The sequence below is a fragment of the Cucurbita moschata genome, unplaced genomic scaffold (genome assembly GCF_002738365.1).
Source record: "Cucurbita moschata cultivar Rifu unplaced genomic scaffold, Cmos_1.0 Cmo_Scf00017, whole genome shotgun sequence".
NCBI lineage: Eukaryota > Viridiplantae > Streptophyta > Magnoliopsida > Cucurbitales > Cucurbitaceae > Cucurbita > Cucurbita moschata.
Window position 1 is genome coordinate 3928767 of NW_019268533.1, and position 22622 is coordinate 3951388.

The 22622-nt window shown below is 34.7% G+C and overlaps 1 protein-coding gene and 1 non-coding gene across 2 annotated transcripts in view; one reads left to right on the forward strand and one right to left on the reverse strand.

Moving 5' to 3' along the window:
• Nucleotides 1–249: 249 nt before the first annotated feature.
• On the reverse strand, nucleotides 250–322 carry TRNAE-CUC. The gene has a single exon. It is a non-coding gene; the product is annotated as a tRNA-Glu (tRNA).
• An 18695-nt stretch (nucleotides 323–19017) lies between these two features.
• Nucleotides 19018–22622, forward strand: part of LOC111455450 — a 33516-nt gene continuing 29911 nt past the window's right edge. Inside the window, exon 1 of the mRNA XM_023097141.1 lies at nucleotides 19018–19026. The gene's annotated coding sequence lies outside the window, so the exon portion shown is untranslated. The remainder of the gene's footprint in view (nucleotides 19027–22622) is intronic.

A 22622-nucleotide genomic window follows, 5' to 3' on the forward strand; every position in this document is an offset into this window, starting at 1 on the left:
TAAATAAAAGAAAAGAAAAGGAAACAATAATAAAAATTGAAAATAAATAAAAACAAATAATATTTGAAAATTTTAAAAATTAAAAATTAAATGAAACCCCACAAAATAAATTAAAAAAAAAAAAACCACAAAAATCAAACTTGAAAATAAATAAAAGAAAATAAAAGGCAACAAAATGAAAAAGGGAAAATAAATAAAAGAAAAGAAAAGGCAACAAAATAAAAATTGAAAATAAATAAAAGAAACGATTTCCGTTGCCGGGACTTGAACCCGGGTCTTTCGGGTGAGAGCCGAATATCCTGACCAACTAGACTACAACGGAATTTGTGAGTAATTTATCATTTAAATTTTATATTTAATATTTATTAAGGTAATTTTTTAAACCCCAAGTTTTGTTTTATTACCTTTGCGAAAAAACCAACCATCATTTATTTAATATTAAAAAAAAAAAAACATTTTAAAAGTATATAGAACAAAAATAAATTAAAATTAAAATTACAAAAGTCAAACTAGTATTTAAACTGATTATTCAATTATTATAATTATAAATTAACAAATAGTCGAGATATCTAATATTGTAATTTAAAATTAATTCAGTATAACCTAAATTATTATATTTTAGGCTAAATTATAAAAATATTCCTAAAATTTGTATTTGTTTCAAAAATATCCCAAAACTTTAAACTATTAAAAATATAATATTAAATATATCGAATACAATCAGTATAATTTCTTAAATTTTTCATTTTAGTTACATCTTATATCGTAACTATAATTGATCTTCTAGTGAACAATATATTTTGATCTAATCATACACAAAGTCCCTATCGTGCTAATGGACGGGTGGGATTCTATTGTTCAAATTCCAAAGTCGCAATAAAATTTTCACAAAATTATTGTAACGACCTGTGTTTCAAGAGTTTCATTTCATCGATTGCCTATAACATCGAGTTAGAAGGTCAAAATCTTCCTAACTTTTTCTTTTATGTTTTAAATTGTTTGATTTATTAAAGAAATTTAGGAATTTAATTTCAGAAGAATAATGCATTAAGAGATAGAAGTTCGAAAAATATATCTAAGTGCTCAAGAAAGTATAAAACCCCAGAAACTCTGATGTTACTTTAAGAACGGTACTCGAAAGGTAAAGTGATTTATATTCTTGTATGAGCATGCATAAATGAACTGTGATAAGTACTAAAGTTAGTATAGTTTGACGATGACCCTAAATCTAAAAAATACATTTTTACTTAGGATACAATTATATATATGATGGTGTTAATATAACACATGCGGAAGCAATTTGAATCTTAGGCACTTTTAGAACATCAATTATTGTAAATAACTAGCATGTTCATAAGTATTAAAACTTAATGAGTTTAAATACTAACCTTTTGTAGTTCAAACTCCTTTTGCCTCACGAACCGGTTTCGAACCACCACTAGTGTCTTCTCCACTATCCTCCGACCTTAGAACGGGATTGTGGAATCCGGTGAGTGACTAAACTTGGAAGGGATTTTGTATATGTGAAGAGAGTGTTTGTGAGAGGTTTTTCTCAAGGTTTTTCACCAAGATGAAGAAGACCTCCCATGTATCATGATCACTCTATTTAAAGAGTCATGTTTGCATGTTCATGCAAATTTGAGATCGCCAAATTTTAACACTTAAAATTCCACTCAAATGTTTGGGATTATGTGGCAAGCATGCATGTTTGAGTTAACCAAATTTTGACAGTCAAAATTCCACTCAAACTTGTGGGGTTTATTTGGCAAACATGCAAGTTTGGTTAAACCAAATTTTGACACCTCAAAATTCCACTAACATGGATTTTTCCATTAGCCGAAGTCAACATTTTGACTTTCTTCATTTTAATTCAACAATTAATTTGAATAATGTATTTCAAATTAAAGTAACATTAAATGATTAATTAAACTATTTAATTAATATTTAATATTGAGTCAAATGCCAATCTCAATCAATTCCGACACATAATTGATTGAAATATTTAAATCTCAGATTCTCTCTTTTTGTTTAATTCGTAAATAAAACAAAATTGCGGTTAAATATATCGTATATATGTAATGCATATTCCATAATTTGAATTCGAACACTTCGAACTCACTCGTCACACTGTTCTATGGTTTAGTCCGATATGAGCTAGCAGAGGGACCTAATGGACCTATAGATCATGGGCTCCAACGATCCAAGATTAACCAGTGAAACTCATTAACCTGGCTAACCAATATTCGTTAACTACTAGGACACTCCACTATAGCCTAGTAGTTGCACTCCCCTCACTATAGATATATTTCTGTCCATCTGATATAACCATGATTAGTAAGTCGATCCTTCACAGGTTGTTCGTAACTAGAGCTGGATCAATTTACCGTTTTACCCCTAAAGTTACTTCTTGTTCCTTATGTCTCACTAATCCTCTAATGGTTTGTGGTCCAACCAGTAAACCGAATCTCTCTCAGGCCAATGAGAGGGTGGGGCCCCTTGTTCAAGACCTGGAGTCAGTGCTTAAGGAAACTACCTTTCTTCTATCTCTAAAAGCGGGTAGGAGTGAATTCCGTCTTGCACCCCACATCCCCAGCCATTCACCCAGTCGTACCCCTGAAATGGGAGGCCTATTGAGTCGACGAACTAGAGTCACTCTCACCCATGAAAATCTAAGGATAATTCCGAATAAACAGGAGTTCATGGTTAGCTCAGGATTAAAACCGAGTTACCTAGGTTATCGAATGAAAAGAAAATCAGTCTCAACAGTAAACGACATTATAAAGTGAGAGTGGTTTTCTTCATGGTCCGATCTTATGCAATACTCATTGCATAGGACGCCCCCACTCACATGTCTCTACATATACAATTTAGTGATCACATTGTTTATATCATATACAAAAGTGGGTCGCATCCATAGTGTCCCTAGAATAAGGTACTCAGCCTTATCCTTATACTATAGATTATTTTGACTATATACTTGAACTTATCCACTCTTATGTCTCTACATATAGTTCAAGTAATCATACTATAGCTAGAGTGTTATTAGTTTATTGAATTTAGATTAATGATCGTAAAGTTTACTTTATTCAATAACAATATTTACTGAATAAATAATAATAATAATTTTATTGAAAATAGAATATGTTTTTTTTGTTTACAAACTATGAGTTTTAAGACATAAAACCCAACAATATACATATATTTATTTAATCTCATAATTTTTGTTTATTATTTCTACATAATTTTTTAAAATATATACTCAAATGAAGAGGTAAATTTTAAATAAATGTTTAAAAATAAATACATTAATATTTTACTTTCATTAAAAATAATTTTTTTAATAAACTGCCTGAACAACTCTAACCAATCCATCCCAAAAAGTTTATGATTGGGTTAGATTGAGTTCATTGTTTAACAAAGACAGTTTAGGTTGAAAAAAATTTCAACCCGAGTAATTGGGTTAGTTCTATAAAATGACCCAGCCTGACCCAACCCAAACAACGGATACCTATAATATTTAGACATATTAAGAAGATATGCAAGGAGAGTTCTATTTTTTTTCCTAGTAAGACAATTGCGCAAAAATACGGAAGGCAAAACTTACGAAAGCTAGGTACTTCGATCAAAGCGTGTTGTAGAATGTTGTTCTTAGAGAGATATGTCCCATCAACATCAAGTTAATCGTCACTCCACTCTCATAAACAACTCTCTTCAACACAACTTACGTGTAGTTAATCTCTCTTACGAATCTGTGTCAACATATATGCTGAATGAAAAAGAACGTTTTGGAGTATATTTTGATGAAAAACAAAGCTCTACCATTGAGTTATTCGACACTCCGCTCTCAAAATACCCTAAGTATGATTTTTAATTCATCATCATGAAATTCTCTTTCGAAATTTAAACGGGCGTTCAATGCTGAATTAATTAAAATTATCGAAAACGACTTACTTGATGTCTATTATGAACAAAGAGGAAAGGTTACTTAAAGAGTTTTATTTAATATTCAAACTCATTACATACACCACAAGTGAAGTAAGAGTATTATTGTGGAATACAAGAGAAGCTTAGATGATTAGTATTTGAAGTATGGCATGAAAAGTATAAGATTCTTGGTCAGTTTAATACCATTTACTTTTAACGACACGATAGCTTGATATACTTGCTGATCTCCTGGACGCACATCGTCTTGCTCCAAAAGGAAACGATATTGAGTCTCATCTTTCATCACCGAGTACCAACCTTGTTGAATGCGTTTGCATTTCCATTGTTTTTTGTACTTCTTATTATACTCTTCCACTGCAAACTTCGCAATTTCTTGCACGTTGGCTTCTTCAACGTTGTGAATCGATGTCCATGTGATCCAAACAAAACCCTTTTTTGCATCAATCATATCATGATTGATGTCGTTCGATTGACCAGCATGAGCAACCGCTCCTGAACTCATCGTAACTTTTGATATTTCAAGGATGGAATGTTGGGATGACGTTCTTTCAATTAGTGGTTCGATATTTATAGGAGAATAAAAAAATTAATAAAATTAAAATATTATTTTAATAAGATTATATTCAAATTTAATTGAGGTTTTCAATTATATAATTTTAGTCTCAATAAATTATAAATTTAGTGGTTCAAAGTTATTTTTTTTATTAAAATTTTGAGATCCCTCAAGAGGGAAACGAAGCATAAAGCTGATAACGATACGTAACGTACAATATCTACTAGTGGTGGGTTTGAGCTATTACAAATGATATTAGAGCCAGATACCAAGCGGTAAGAACGCTGGCCCCTAAGGGAGTGGATTGTGAGATCCCACGTAACGAATCGAAACGTACAATATCTACTAGTGGTGGGTTTGAGCAATTACAAATGATATTAGAGCCAGATACCGAGCGGTAAGAACACTGGCCCCTAAGGGAGTGGATTGTGAGATCCCACGTTAGCTGGAGAAGGTAACCCTGAAACAGACAATATCTACTCGTAATATGCTCGGGTATAATTGCAGGAACTACTTTTAAGATTTATTGATATTAAAAAAAAACTAAAATTTAATATTTGGAAGAGAGAAAAATAGTATTTTTACAAAAATAAATAAATAAAAGAACATAGGAATATTAATAATTGGTGTATCAAAGATTCAAGAGAATATGATTCCTATATATCATGTCCTATCAAAATTTAAAAAAGCAAGAAATGTTCTTTGGGTGAAGGGGAGAGAGCACTAGGCTTGTTGCCCCCATTTGTTTTTTATTATTATATTATTTGTTCTTTGTCGATGCACGATTCTAGTCACGTGACTCCACTAGTTTTTTTAGCTGAGTGTTCGTGTGAAATTTCACATTGGTGTGGTGTTTTGTCAAACACGCTCCCATGTTTAAGTTAATATCTAGTTAAAAGTAGTGTTGAGCTGTGCGTAATAAGATTTCGAATGTTTTGAAATGAGGGTGTCCCCTATTTATATTGTTTCTATCGAATACACCTTTAGAGTGTTAGTGAGGTGATATTGAAGCAGGTCTAACAACCTACCATCTAGCTCGGAACTTCTTAACCCCTTCGTTGGGTTTTGGGGTCGTTCCTTTCTTTTCCCGATGATTATTTCCAAAATATTCTTAAGCAACTAAAAAGTTGATACGAAGTTAGATTGTGACGAGATAAATGCAATTTTTTTAAAAAATTATTTTCCAATCAAATCACCTTCGTTGGACGATTCAATTTGATAAGAAAAGATAGAGGAATAAAACATTGGCACTTCAAAACAAAAAAAGAATAAAGCTTTTTATTCTTCAATATGATGATATTTTTCATTGAATCATGAACAATGGGTTTCAAAATATCTTCTTTCCTATGCTGCACGAAAACAAGCCTATGGGCACTTCTAAGCAAGAGAACTTAAAAGAAAAATTCAAGAAAAAAAAAATTCTTACTACTTTTTGGGACATATCAAGGAAGATAGAGAACACGTGTTTGGTTCGTTTCTTATCATTTTTTCAAAATTAACGGTTAAAAATAACATCTTAAAACAATTGGATAGAATCTTCACTTTCATTCTCTTAGGGGACTTTTCAATTGGGATTAAATTGGATCTGTAGTACTTCTCACACTTTCTCACGCTGCGAACGTAGACCCACCAGGCAGGCTCACACACCCCTGGCCTTGCTGATCGGGGGCGTGCAAGGCTATCCCTCATTGCAACGGTATTCCACCTCTCTTGTTGTTGAGATATGATTCAAAGTATTGAAAACTAAGATATGGTTCAAAGTATTGAAAACTGAGATATGATTCAAAGTATTCAAAACTGAGATATGATTCAAAGTAGTTGAAATATGATTCAAGATTTTAGGAGGTTGTTTATCCCTAGTTAAGAAGGATTTCCATAATTTACTAGTTAGTGTATAAGCCTATAAATATTGGAATTGTGTAACTCATCAATTGAGTAAGAAAACAATAACAGAGCAAGATCTATTTTATCTTTTCATATCTCTTTCCATATTCTTTTCCCAACAAATTAGGTAAGTTTTGTCAACAGGAAACTGAGGGATTATATATATTTTTTTTTTGCACAAAACAAAAATGGTAGTAGTTGGTATTTCTTCCTTTGCCGCGCTGTTACTAATTTTTAATGGTGAGAGATATGAGTGGTGAAGCATCAAGATGAAGACCTTACTCAAGATCGCAATAGCTATGGGATTTGGTGGAGCACGAGTTTGTTGATCTATTAGAACCCACAATAGAAGAAGGAGAGACTAAGAGAAACCAAATAATGATGCCAACGCTCTATTCATTATTCAGCAAGCAATTCATGAGACTATTTTTTTCACGAATTGCAGTAGCAACCACATCATAGCAAGCATGGTCAATTCTGTAGAAGAAGTTTCAGGGAGATTCAAAGGTCATAACAGTGAAATTGCAATCTCTAAGATGTGATTTTGAAACTCTGCTCATGACGAATGGTGAATCAATTACTGACTTTTTGTCAAGAGCAATGATAATAGTCGGTTAGATGCGTCCTATGGAGAGAAAATTTCAGAGGAAACAATTGTTGAAAAGGTGTTGAGAAGCTTACCTCCAAAGTTTGACCATGTGGTGGCTGCTATAGAAGAAGCTAAGGATCTATCAATACTCTCCGTTGATGAACTGATTGGCTCGCTTCAAGCTCATGAGTCAAGAATCAATAGATCATTAGAAAGAAATGAAAAAAAGTCACTACAACTGAAGGAGACAGCCAATAACGAAGGCAACAAAAGAGAAAATATTCATTTAGCAGGTAGAAGTTGTGGGAGAGGAGAATTTTGCAGCTTCCATGGTGGTCGTGATAACATGGATAGATGGTGGAATGATGGACAAAGACAATTCAATGAACAAAGTAATACAAGGAATGTCATATAATGTTACCATTGCAGGAGGTATGGGCACATAAAAGCTGATTGTTGGTATAAAGGTAAACAAATGAATTTTGCACCAGAAAATGAAGAAGAAGAAGAAAAGCTTTTCATGATGTGTATTGATATTAATCCAAAAAAAGGTGACTTATGGTTTGTTGATAGCGGATGCTCGAACAATATAACAGGCATCAAATCTTTATTCCAAGAGCTTGAAATACGCAAATAATTAAGTTGCAACTTGGAAATACAAAAGAGATGCAAGTTGAGGAAAAGAAGTATAGTGAAAGTCAAAACCAGTCATGGTAAGATAAAACTATTAGATAATGGTTCAAAAAGAGATTCAGTTGAAGTTTCTCTAGATGAAGAGACAAGGGCCAACTCTAGTACATCTCCTAGTGCCTCCACTGCAACACAAAATCTTTCAAATTCATCATCTTCAGTATCACTAAATAACAACTCTTCTCTTGAAGAATTTTCGGATGAGACACGTCCAAAGAAGTATAAATCTTTAGCTGACATATATGCATCATGTCAAGTTGCTCTTAATGTTTCAGACCCTATGCATCATGTCAATTTGCTATTAATGTTTCAAACCCTATGAGTTATGAAGAAGCAGTTGAAAAAGAAGAGTGGAAGAAAGCCATGGTAGAAGAGATGCCGTCATTGAGAAAAATGGAACATGGGATATGGTTGACTCACCAAATGGAAAGTTCCATGAAGATTTACATGAGAGATGCAATCCATTGCGGTGACCTGTTTATCAGGTTGATGGAGATTTACAAGAAGAGGTCTATGTAACACAACGGATTCACAAAAAAAGACAAAGAAACAAAGGTATACAAGCTGAGACATGATAAGAAGAGTGGAAGAAAGCCATGGTAGAAGAGATGCAGTCCATTGAAAACAATGGAACATGTGATATGGTTGACTCACCAAACGGAAAGTTCTATGAAGATTTACCTGAGAGATGAAATCCATTGCGGTGGCCTGTTTATCAGGTTGATGGAGATTTACAAGAAGAGGTCTATGTAACACAACCAGAGGGATTAACAAAAAAAAGACAGAGAACGAAAAGTTCTATGAAGATATGAGAGATGCAATCTATTGCAGAGGCCTATTTATCAGGTTGATGGAAATTTATAAGAAGTCTACGTAACACAACCAGAGGGATTAAATAAAAAATACAAAGAAACAAAGGTATACAAGCTGAGACATGATTCAAAGTATTTAAATATTGAAATGGGGAGCGTAGAGATATGATTAAAAGTATTCAAATATTGAAATGGGGTGAGATATGGGTGAAATATTTTAAAGTAGTTGACATATGATTCAAAGTATTCAAATATTAAAATGGGGAGTATAGAGATATGATTCAAAGTATTGCAGATATTGCATGGTCCTTGATCAGGCTAAGGAGCTTTTAACATTTATAGGTTCCTTCGGTTTAATTCATTTATATTTTGATGATGATTTGATAATTTTTCGTTCCTCGAGGGGATTTTCATTGCTTTGTCTAATCTCGTTACTAATGCTAGCAAGATTTCGATGTTTTAGGTTGGCATTCCCTTTGGTGAGTTTGAGCAGCTTTCACTATTCATGGAGTTCCCTTTGGTTTCTCTTCCTACCAAATATCTTGGTTTGTCTTTTATTTCAAGCATGCTCTCATACTCTCATGTCATATGTTGGTTGATTACAACTTATTTAGAATGTTCTTCTGTGCTTTCAGGTCGTTTGAGCCAAAGATTGTGTATGAGTTAGATCGCTTGCTTCTATCTTCGAAAGTGAACATGTGATGGTGTGGGTGGGCCAAAGTATCTTAGTTAGATGTCTTTCTTGTTTGGGAGTCAGAACATATTTCTTCTTCGAATTTTGATGATAGCTTTGCTTGTCTTGATTTATTTGAGCTAGTTATTCGAATCAAGAAGATTAGTTTGGAGCGGAAGAGGGAAAAGTTGTAAGACCTCAGCCATGCAAACTTAGAAAAATCTCAAGAACTAATGAAAAATATATATAAAAAAAAAAATAGTGAAAAATTAGAAAAGTGAATCAAAGGAAACTTTCCTAATAAAGGTTATATTAGTAACTAAATAGAGGATCAAGAGAGACGAAAAGAAAAAGAAGAAAGAAAAGGAAAGAAAAAGGGAGAGGAGAGGAGGGTTTGAAGAAGAAAATAAAAGGTGCACCAAAAGAGCCAAAGAGTTGTATCGACAATTAGTCCATCCTCTTGGCCGGTAAATCTACGACATCGTTTGGTAGTAATCACTTGTGTGCATCAAGGTGTTTCTTGGCTCGTTAGTCCTCTCTTCCATGACATTGTAATACGTTATCTACTTGCAAAAAATGTGAGAGTTTCCGACGTTATCATTTTTTCTTAAAACCCATCCTTGTCAGTACTCTTAGTACACATTTTGAAACCATACTAAACTCGTTGAGCTCACCCTCATCTTTCCAGAGCAATGGTCGTGTTAATCCTTTATGTGTTTGCTTGTCTTATGTTTGCTAGATTGAAGATCTCTATTTTGCCGGCGTTTATGTTTGACGAGACAAAACCGTTTGTCTTCCATCCTTTTCTCTCGGCATCTTGTATTTCCTTTTCTTATCGGTGATGTCTAAGGGTTTGCTGAAGTGTAGGATTGCAAGTATAGTCGTGGTTTGTTGGAGGCACGGGTTATCTAGGGCTTTATTATTATTATTATAATTAATCCTTACATATTCGCACTTGAAGGCCGCACGCGGAAGATTATTACTCACGGGTGAGGGCATGTGGGTGTGAGCACAGGGTGGATTTTTGTCTCGTTCAACCTTCGTTGGTCAAAATTTTGTCCCTATTTTGACTTGAACTAGGACCTACTAGAGAGATTTTAGAAAATTTATGCTTTCTACTATGTTAGAATGGAGGAGAGATTATCTGATCTATACTCGATGCGTTTGATGGATGTTATCTCCTCATTCAGCTTGCTTGGATGCATGAATTATAACTTCCGTGCATGTATGGTTTATGTTTTATGATTTCTATGAATTAGGTGGTTGATAAAAATATCTGCCTAATAAACATGTACGATAGACTAGAACACTTTCTTTGTGCTATTGGTGATTGGTAGGTATATCCCTCAATAAAGCATGCATGAGGAAACTCAATTAAGATTAGGGCGCTACAGCTAGTGCGATTTACATGATTGACCCAATTCAATACGTTTCCAATAGACCTTGCACCCCCGAATTTTGAGCGATCAAAGATTTAGACCTACGTGCACCTAGAGACTAGTTTAGCCCGAGGAACTAACCCCGAATGCCCTAAAAATGAGACATAGGGTTTAAACTGCCTGGACGCCCCTAAGGACCTAGTAGAGCTTCACAATACCTAGACACGGTTAAAGTGGCTTATTAGAACTCCTAAACTAGTCGAGTTGCTATTTAGTGTAGAGTCGGGACAAGGCTGACAACGTGATCCCATTAAACTGGTTCTGAAGAAAGACTAGAGACTACATGGGTAGTTAGCTCAAGATAATGACATCTATTAAGTGTAGAAACAAGCAAAACCATAAACCAATTCTTGTTGAACTTGGAACTACATGGGTAGGCGTCAAGATGAAAACCTATATTGAGTGTAGGAACATGTTGATCGAGGTTGACGTCATGACTCTATAAACCGATGTTGGAAGAGAGGAACTATATAGATAGGTAGTTTAAGGTGAACACTTCTATTGTCTGTAGGGGCAGGTCGAGGTTGACGCCGTAAACTAGTCTTGAAAGGAAACTAAGGACTACACAGGTAGATGACTCACGATGAATCAATTGAAACTTCAAGACTTACCCAAAAGCTTAGAGCGTTGTAGGGGTAGGTCTGAATCTTCTAAAGACTAGAGAAAAGTCGTGGAAACCTATCAAGAGATGAAAGCAATGAGAGTCCACAAGTAAGTTGTTTACTAAGTATTTTTATACTCACCCCTTTCCCCTTATTTTTTCAGGTACACGTCAAGGTGGGGGAGGTGCGCTATCACAAAAGGGTATTGTCCCGAGGCGTCATTTAGTTTGTATTCTTATTAAGGTTGACACTATATTTTTTTGTATCCCGCACCCATACCTCATTTGTAAATAACTTGGACAATACCTGTTTGCATTGTTTTCACTTTTGAATTTTGAAATTTTGACCGTGTAAAGTTTACCGTTTTTTCTACATCTTCAATTATTTGTTTTTATACTACTTTTTTTTTTAATTTTTTTTGCTTTCATTGGGTCCGATTTCTTGAACTCTCGAAAATCGATCGTGACTGACGATCAAACCCAAGAAAAGAAAAACTTGGAAACTATATCTGCTTCAAAAGATCGATCTAGACGTAAGGGTTTTCTGCCAAGCAAATTTGAACGATATGCCCTTACAGTGATTCTGGTAGAAAAGATGTTGATGGAGATATAAGAGAGAAATGCATAGCTCGAGGCAGGCTCACACCTGAGGAATAAAGATAAGCATGGCTTCTTCCACAGGAATAATGGGCATACAAACGTCTGTCCTTGTGTCACAATCGTCTTTTTTTGGCAGCGGATTTGGCGATTGTGTGGTACTCACTCTCAGTACTGAGTGAATCAAGGAAATTTCGGATTACGTTGCCTATGGTAGGGTAACGTGTATACAAACCTTGAGTCCCGATTTGAAGAGAAGATTTTAGAAAACGGGGAGAGAGATTTTGGGAAAAGAGTTTTGAAAGCAAAAATGAGAGAAAGATTGAGGGTGGTGTTATATAGCATGCAAGCAAAAATGCAAAAACAACGGCTTAAACAGTATATAAATTTTTGGGTAGGAGAATTTGACAACTAATCGCATCTCGAAAAAGGCAACAACAACCGCTTAAACCGTATATAACTTTTTGGGTAGGGAGAATTTAGAACTAATCCCATCCCCGCATCCCCCTACAGTATATTTTGAGGCATTTCATGTCTACCAGTATAGCCATGATTTCGCTGAAACATCATACTTCTAAAGAAAACAAGAAAGAAATAATATAACATGAAAGCAGTAAAAGAAAGCGGTAAAGTAGTACAAGGCAAGGGTTTCAGCGTGTAACGTGTATGTGGCTATAAGCAACACGCCTTCGACAAGCATGACCGTGACACTATACATTGAGGCGTGAGTATCTGAAAAGCAGAATAAATTCGTTGGACAGCTTTGGAGGCCATGAATTGTACTCGAAGGGGAGCATAGAGTTGTTGGTTATACTCGGTAAATGTATGGTGTTTGTATGATACCACACATAGTGGAATAATGTTTAGACACTATCTCACATGTACACCATCTTATACTATAATACGTTCTTCTGACACCAATCAAAAAAAGATTATCCGACACTTTACATAATATTACTATATTTTGCTATGATTGAGACTATTTGAGTTTTTTGGAATAAAAACGTAAATACGTGGAGGAGTATTTATAATACAACCCCTCGTATAATTATTGGGTTTAATACGGCCGGTAATGATATTTTAACACAACATATATATTTTTTTTAAAAATTTAAATATGTTGCTAAAGTGCAACATCAAGATGTTGTCCATAGCTGAGAGATCTCCCAGGAACGAATCATTCCTTATAAGGGTGTGGAAACCTCTTCCTAGTAGAAGTGTTTTAAAATCGTGAGATTAACGACGATACGTAACAGGCCAAAATAGACTATCGGCTAGCGGTGGGATTGTTACAAATATTATCAGAGCCAGATACTAGGCAATGTTCCAGCAAGGATATTAGGACCTCAAGGGGGGAGGATCAAGAGATCACACATCAGTTGAAGAGAAGAACGAAACATTTCTTAGTAGGGTGTAGAAACCTCTCCTAGTAAACGTGTTGTAAAACTGCGAGGCTGAAGACATACGTAAGAGGCCAACTTCCCTAGCGGAACGAGAAAGTTTTTGGAGGACCCTTAGAGAACGAACCAAGAGATTTTGAGGCTTGAAGTTATGTAATGTTGCGCTTAGTACTTTTTCTTTGGGCCTAAGATTGCATGTTTTCTTGATTGGAATCTAACGCTTGAAAAAGCTTAATTTAGATTAGATGAGAATAATCATAGGACTTAGGGTTAACATGACATGAAAATGATTAGGGTTCTTTGGAGATTTCAAAAGAAATTGCCTAAGATCATGCTTGTTATTAAAAACTCATTATGAATATTAGTTTTATGCGGTGTAACGATGATGATCGAATTTCTGGTAGTAGAACGACAAACCCATCTGCAACACAATTTTGAAAAGACTTGTTCTTTATGAAATGAAGGTAGTCCCATCAATTTATCGCTAGGCGATGAAGTTTCCTACCGAACTCGAAATAATACGAAAGAACAACTAATATTCAGGGAATGCTACTGAATAACCTTCATCAAAATTGAAGAGTTTTAAGGTAGAGATCCAACAAAATTAGTTTTGTTCTATTTCGTTAACTGTTCTTGAGGCTCGATTTGATCTCTGACATGCCGTTAGTTTCTCCTCGAGATTTCTACACGAAGGTTATGCGAAATTGCTTCCTAAAACATTTTGAACTAATTTCATAACCTAAAACTTAAGGGTAATCTGGAATCTAAAGAAAAACTGAATCTAAAAATCTAGAAATCTAGAAATCCTTAACTTTTGATCTTTCTCGTTTCTTTGACGACTTGGATTTCTTGAAAGTCTAAGAAAACATCTCCAAGTTGCCAAATGACCCAAATACCCCTCTTAAGGTTAATTTTGACATTTTTTTACATTTTTTAAGCAATTTTTTTATACTACTTTTGAATTTTTTAAACATTTTTTACGAGAGAACCTTATATTTCAAAAAATCGAAAGCTACTCATTTTTTTTTTTATCTTTGCTATCAAAATGAGGAAAAAGAATGAAAGAGGTGAGTGAAAAGAAATTCCCCTAGTTAAGCATATCAAAAGCAATGGGTCACTAGCCTCAAAAGCAAACACTTCAACAAGAAGCACCCAAAATGATTGGTCCCTCTCAACTTTTAAGATTAGAAAGCGTAACGTCTCAGGTTTAAAATTTATATCAAAATTTGAAATATAAATTTGATACTTGATGATCTCAACATTTTCTTTCGAATCCACGACATGCCCACGTTACCTCACAAATTAATATGAGATCGCCCAATATAAAATTGCTCCAACTTAAACCATTTTTTAAAGCACGTAGATATGCAGATCCAGTCTTCAGAGTTATTGGTTTTGTTCAAATTCCATAGTTCAGACAGAGACGTTGTTGAATATGTGGCTTGACTTACTCCAAGATGACTCGAAGTCTTGATTGAGCAGTCATTTTTCATTGTCATGAGTCCTGCTTTAGCACCATTTCACATTAGAAACGGTAGAGGGTGGTATGTGACCTTACAACTTTTTAGTGACGGAGTTGTGAGAGCTTAACTTTGGACTTCCTATACTTGAGTCATTGAAAAAAAAAATGTATACCTTATTGGTATAAACACTTCTTTAATCTTCATATCTTTAAGAACACTCTCATTCAGATGTAGTTTCAGTTCATTCATGTATTCCTCTCTTATTCGAGCACCACAAAAAGCTAACTTTTCTTCCCACATTTCTTCAGGTCCTTAACAGTATAATGAAAACGCCAGCTCATACAAAAATGTTGATAGAAATGTTGACACGACAAATGAAATGTAATAGATGCCTAAGATTCAGATATCCATCCATTATTAGTTGACTTTAGTGAGCTTTCCCCTTCACCAATCAAAAAGTTACAAACCACACACTAAAGAATCTATATGTCGTCAAATCTCACTACCACACATTTCAAAACTTGTTTGTGATGTTTAGATTCCCCAGACATTCAACCAATTTCGAAATCGGTCTAACTCTATCTTTGTACGCTCTGTTTGAAAGTTTTTATCATCTTTAAAGGCGTTATGGTCTGAGTTCTCACTCACGTCGTCCGTCCTGGAGACTCTGTTACGCTGCTCACTCTATTAGCTAGCCAGCGCCAATCAACCGGGGTAATTTATTAATTTCCGTTTGTCTCCAAGTTCTATCAGATATCATCATGGAGGCCTAATTGATTGCCTATTTGCCACTTTATAATTGCTTATTGAAGAATTGATACCCTTTTCTTTATCGTAATGAATAATGCCTCATATGAGCTTCTCCTTTATATATTCCTTCAAGGGAATGGGAATGTTCTTTCACATCTTCGTCCTCTACAAGAATCTTGTTTAATTTCATCAACTTTCTAATTAAAAGTTAAAGGGGATTTGATGACAAAGATTAGGGAGCTGAAATTCATGGGAAAACGGCAGTTCTGTCTGACCATTATTTGAGGTTTTCTTGTCGATTTTTTTTGTAGTGTCTTTGTTTACTGTTTGGTTTTTTGTAAGATCTTCTGTTGGGTTCCTTGGGATCCTTATTTTGATTATTAAAATTTGAATAGACAAATATATTAGTAATAGATTTATATTTTTAGATTGTTCTATACAAAAAAAAAAAAACGGAAATATTATTTTTTGTCCCTAGTAGACACGTTTTAAAATCATGAGGCTGACCGCGATATGTAACGGAAAAAAATGGATAATATTGGTTTATTGTTCTATTTTTTCTCGACATAGTACTAAGTGTAGACTTTTGGCATTAATGATGTTTTCATCTCTTGAAAACTTTCGACAAGATCAACAAGATTACCTACGACTAGTTTATTCTATTTATATGTGTCGTTTTGCCCGTTGCTGCCTTTTGTCATGTTCTCACTCGCATTATAATTGAGCTCAAACTCCTCACATTGAAATTGCTGAAACTACCATGGTCGGCTCGCTTGGATTTTTCTTACACTTTTCATCTTTGGTAATGACACTAAAGGTGAGGGAGAATGCAAGAGTCTATTTGTTCTATGTGGACCCTATTTTCAGGAGCCGAGTTCGTGGTCTTCTTGATGGTAGTCACCCGATCTGAAACGATTTAGTCATTATTTTTGTTATTTATTTAAAATTAGCCACTACTAAGGAATCTACTCCAATTGCCATTAGCTAATAAGTCGGTACAAATAGAAATTCCACCAGCGATACTTTCAGATACTGTATTTGAAGCAATTGTTCGAATTTCATATGATATACAGTTGAAAAAGTTCTTGCGAAAAGCAACAAAATTGCAGTTTGGATGTGGGGTTGCTCTTACTTGATTGGAAGGGCTTGAATTAGCTCCCGATTAGTATTTTTTGTGATAGGTCCAGTTCCTAGTTTGAAATATTGTGAAATCACATTTCCTATTTTGTCTTCCAACTCTACGCCTAGGAAAGATTTCATTTCTTAAAATATTACATCACATCGAGATCGAAATATCGAACCATTAACTTTAAAAACGATAACAGGTATACAAACATTTCAAGATAATTTAAATTAATCATTTAAAGTTCCATGCCTTTATATGGTCCACCAAGAATTTCTCATTTCTTTTTTTCATTCAAACTTTAATATAATATGGTCCAAGAATCACATTCCCACTCAACTAGTAATCAAAATTCCATTTTATCCCAATAATTATTATATCAAAATAATCTTTTTAATTGGGTGGTGCTCCATTTTCAAAATAGTATCAATCGAACCACCATTAAGATGGCTGATGAACTTCTATAAATATCAACCTACTGCAACAAGCAAGCTCATCGAAAACTAAAGCTTTTGTTCATATATTAACGAAACACAGCTATGATTTCTACCATGCTCGCTAACATCGGTCAACACGACCCCATCCTCCATGTCACAAAGGATGCGAAGGGCGATCATTGTTCTGAATGGATATCGATTCGCGCTATCGAGGACCCCTACGTTCAAGAAGTTGCTAAGTTCGTGGTGGTCGAGGTGAACAAGGAAAAGAAGGCAACTTTTCAATATAAGGGTTTGCTACGTTGTTGGGTTAAGGAGGAGATGGGAGGTATCAAATATCGCCTTATTTTAGAGGTAAAAGGAGGTGCTTCCGAAGGTAAATATGAGGCTATTGTTTGGGAGGCTTCTGGTCGTCTGATAATAAGAAAGCTGAAGCTTGTATCTTTTGTGGCTTGTAATCATGGAGTTGAATGACATTTGCCCTATGTATTATATAATGGGCAAAGCTTATGGTGTGAAATGCCATATGTAAAATAAAAATACAAACTTTCTACTTAAACATCATGTTCAAATAGAAACTTTCTTTTGTGTAAATTTATCTATCTCGATGTTCAAACTATCATAAATCTAAGTTATTTTGTGTTAGATCTTACATTGGTTGGAGAGATAAACGAAACATTCATTATAAGGGTGTGGAAATCTCTTCCTAGCATACGCGTTACAAAACTGTGAGGTTAACGACGATACGTAATGGGATAAGACGGATAATATTTGCTGGCGGTGAACTTGAATTATTATAAATGGTATCAGAGCTAGACATTGGACAGTGTGCGAACAAGGACGCTGGCCCCCAAGGGGGTGGATTGTTAGATCCCACATCAGTTGGAGAGGGGAATGAAGAATTCCTTGTAAGGGTGTGGAAACCTTTCCCTAGCATATGCATTATAAAACTGTGAGGCTAACGACGATACGTAACGGGTTAAGGCAAACAATATTTGCTAGCAATAAACTTGAGTTATTATACATGGTATCAGAGGCAGACATTGGACAATGTGCCAGCAAAAACGTTGGCCCCTGGGGGGGGTGGATTGTCCACATCGGTTGGAGAGGGGAACAAAAAATTCCTTACAAGGGTGTGGAAACCTCTCCCTAGCATACGCGTTATAAAACTGTGAGGTTAACGACAATACGTAATGTATGGCGCTAGCGGTGAACTTGAGCTGTTATAAATTGTGTTAGAGCCAGACATCGTACACTGTGCAAGCGAGGACGATCGCCCCCAAGGGGGTAGATTGTTAGATCTCACATTTGTTGAAGATTGAAACAAAACATTCCTTATGAAGTTGTGAAAACATTTTCCTAGCATACGCGTTATAAAACTGTGAGGTTAACGACGATACGTAACGAGTTAAGGCGGATAATATTTGCTAGCGGTGGACTTGGGTTGTTACAAATAGTATCAGAGCCAGACATTGGACAGTGTGTTAGCAAGGACGTTGGGCCCCCAAGGGGGGGGTGGATTGTTAGATCCCACATCGGTTGGAGAGGGGAATGAAAAATTCCGTGTAAGGGTGTGAAAACCTCTCCCTAGCATACGCATTATAAAACTGTGAGGTTAATGACGATACGTAACGAGCTAAGGCGCTAGTGGTGAACTTGGGCCGTTATAAATGGTATCAGAGCCAAACATCGTACCGTGTGCGAGCGAGGACGCTGGCTCCCAAGGGGGTGGATTGTTAGATCTCACATCGATTGAAAAGAGGAACGAAGAATTCCTTATAAGGGTGTGGAAACCTCTCCCTAGCAGACACATTATAAAACCATGAGGCTGACGACGATACGTAACGAACCAAAGCGAACAATATTTGTTAACGGTAGGCTTGAGCTGCTATAAAAAGTTGATAATTTGTTCTAGTATATGTATTGTAACATGTGAAGAAGAAGAGATAGACCTGAATCTATGTTCGGACATTGATGTTTAATTGATCGAATTGTGTTCAGATCAACGATATTAAAATATTACTTTTGTTTGTCATTTATCATATCGACGCTTGTCTTTAAAATTATAAGATAATTATGAGATTATAATATAAATTCTTTGAAAAATAAACTAAATAATACTCAACCATGGGGTATTTTCATAATCTTGAAAATGAAAGTTCTATGTGAAGTTCATGTTGGATCTCTTACATTCGTAATATCTTAATCAAATAGGATGCGAACACTTTTGGTACATGAACCATGAAAGAGACGTTATATTTACTTTTTCAAGTTTCCTCCCAACCATTGAATTAATTCCATTTATTTTAGTGGTGTTTTATATATCAAACTAAAAAAAATATAATTCGTTTCCTCGTTCGATTTGACTTTGACCATTTTAGATTATCTCGAAATCGTTTCTAATGTAATTAAGGCTAGAAAATGTCAACATAGCTATAGCTTCAGACAATTAATATTTAACGTTGTTTAGTACTAACTTTAGGATAGTTAGTTATGTTGGCTCTATAAATGTACTCTAAGCTCGGTCTTCTGAATGAATAAAATATCATAGGTAAACCTGAATTTTGGTTGACTTTAACCTAAAATGATTAACTAGGTAGAGCTTCGGAGCATAAGTTAAGCATGAAGCAATAGTGAACTTATTAAGCCTACGAGCTAGGTTGGATGTAATTGTTTAATGCATGAATAACATGCGTCTTTTGACCCTAGTTACGTGTTATTATTTTGTTATGATATCTGGATGAACTATGTGATACATGACACTTTTATGCTTGATTATGACGGCTATAACCATATTTATGTCTTGCGAGACACTATGATGTACCATTTATAATTAGCGCTAACGAAATACCATGAATATGTATGTACGTCTCGTAAAGAATTTGTCTCATGAAGAGTACAGAAGTATTATGTGTATGATCCCGTTGAATCATGATTTTTATTGTGGGATTTCATGCATATTATTTGTTATATGATCATAAATTAATTCTTCATTGTGCTATGTCCGAATGCATACACCACGATATCATTCGTATCCTTTTCTTTTCCGTTGATTTTTTAGAAGCGTGAGCGTGCACTATCCCATAGTTAAGTCTAAGGAAGCCTACCTAGTTGGTTCACACGCGTGTGCGTGGACGGTGGGTAGATGACCTAAAGCTTCTCTTACTTGGGCTCAAGAAGTTCTAGATTTCACCTTTCATTTAGTACTAAGACATGGGTGTGCAAATTGCTATTTTCTTGGAAGAGACTCTTACAAGCCTTATGTTTGAGTCATAGTAAGGAAGATCTTGTTGAATGTGGAAAAACTTCTACGTTGTTCGAATACTATAAGGAGGCTTGCAAGCTACAGTTTCTACAAAAGTAAGTTCTGGTCCTCCTATTTCTTGCTTCCTTTTAATTTTTAATAAAATCAAGAAGGTTTCCAATGCTTCGGCTATGTGGATAAAGAGTTCATTCCCTTTAGTTACTTAGTTGGATTAAGCATGCCTTCCCGAGCTAGTTTTTTCGTGTGTCAAGAGCTCCAAAATTTTTGAAATTTCTTTGGCATGTCATACTTCAAATAAAATTAGGGTTAGTATTGAAATCGGGATAAAGAACAGTCAATCAGGGGTTGAATGGAATCAGAAAAAGCTCACGACGCATAGCCACGTGCCTCCGCACACTTAGAAGGTCTCCCACGCGCTGAGTTTATTTTAACTAAACTTAATAGTTAAGAATTTAAGTCAAAGACAAAATCTTATCTTATCTTATCTTATTTGTTTTCCTAGATCCTTATATATTCTCCAATGTATTTTTGAGATGTAATATATGTAATTACTAGAAGTCATTTATAAATAAATCCTAGCCGCCGTAGAGTTTTCTACCACCATATCTCCACGTATATTTCTTCTTATGTCTTATCTCTTTTTATGAGATCTAACATCAGATGAAGAGGAGAACAAAGTATTCCTTGTAAGGGCGTGGAAACCTCTCCCTAGCAAACACGTTTTTAAATTGTAAGGCTAACAACGATTTATTGCAGGCTAAAGCGAACAATATTTGCTAGCATGAATTTAGGCTGTTACAAATGGTATCAGAGCCAGACACCGATTGGTGTGTCAGTGAGTACGCTGGCCCCCAAAGAGGGTGGATTATGAGATCCCACATCGAATGGAAATGAGAACGAAGTATTTCTTATAAGGGTATGAAAACCTCTCCCTAATAGACGCATTTTAAAACTATAAGACTAAGTAGATAATATCTGTTAGCGGTGGCCTTGAAGTGTTATACTTTTGTTATTCATGTTCATCTAGATCAAATGAATGAGCTGTATGATTCTGCAATTTTGCTAGGCGGAAAGTTATAGTATAATCGTTCAACCCGAATTAATTAGATATGTATCACTTTTACATGATTTTGGAGATGGGGAAGTATGAAAGAAGGTAGCAAAGAATGAAGAGACATATGGGAATGGCATCAATTAATTAATGGTGGATATGTGTGGAAAAGGGAAGAGTATCAAATTAAAATGGATCTTAGCCTAAAATTGTTCTAAGTCGGTGTACACAAAATACAAATGGTAGAAGCATAATTCATATTCCCAACAAAACATTCATGTATACATGTTTTTCTATTTTTTTTTTTTTTGCAAGAATATTTGTGTTCTTTCAACAAAGAATAAAGGCAAAATGAAATATTCTCCAAATTATATAAGTTTTTTTTTAAGAACAAGTGAGGTGGAAATATTATCTACTTCTATTTCATCCCTATCCTAATTTCATATCGACCTATTCAATACGATCTGATTTGAATCAAAATTTGTTCGGATACTGTATGTTCCGAGCTTCATTTCTGGATTAATTTTCTATTTAGCTTTTGAACTTAAACCCTGTTTGATAACTTTGTGGTTAATTTAGTCTTATCGAGCTGATTTAACTCGGTGTGATTCTTTTATAGGAGACTCCTTTAGAGATTTAAAATACCCGAGAGTTGGGAGAGGTTAGGATCATCGAGAAAAATTTAGAAAATGAAAAGTTTTAGGTGTTTTCTTTGAACAAAATTCGTGTTTTATTCGTTTGTTCGAAATTGTTTCAGCATTGTTTTAGATTAAATTAATAAAATTATTCATAAAAAATTTATATTTTGTTTCGAAAATATTTTTACTCTACCAAAAGTTTCAATAATTAATTTAATCTTTTAAGGTTTAAAACTAATAGTTTTGTTTTCGATATTTATATTCTTTTCAAGGGATTCCGAAATAAAAAGAAATATTGATTCCATGATGAAGTTGTTTCTAATCATGCATGTAGTAATGGATTTAGATAGAGATCTTAAAATTTTGGGAAACAAGTGAAAATCAAACTCGAGATAGAGGTCGTTACAAACATAGCAGTACACAAAGAGACGATCTCAAAATGATAGTGAGACTCTCGAATTCTTGGTTTCGGGATGGAAGATTCGTGTAGGGCAAAAGATGATGATTTGAAACGTCCGTTGTTTTTTATAGACCTTTTAAGTCTATGATTTCTATTGAAATAAATGTGAGTAAACTATTTTTATTCGATGTCTTCCGTCAATAAACAAAAAGTTCTAAACAATAGTCCATCACTCGAACTCCACACGATCTCAAATCTAAGCATTCACAACCGAACCACTTTAAAAATGTGACGTTCTAACATTTTCGAATA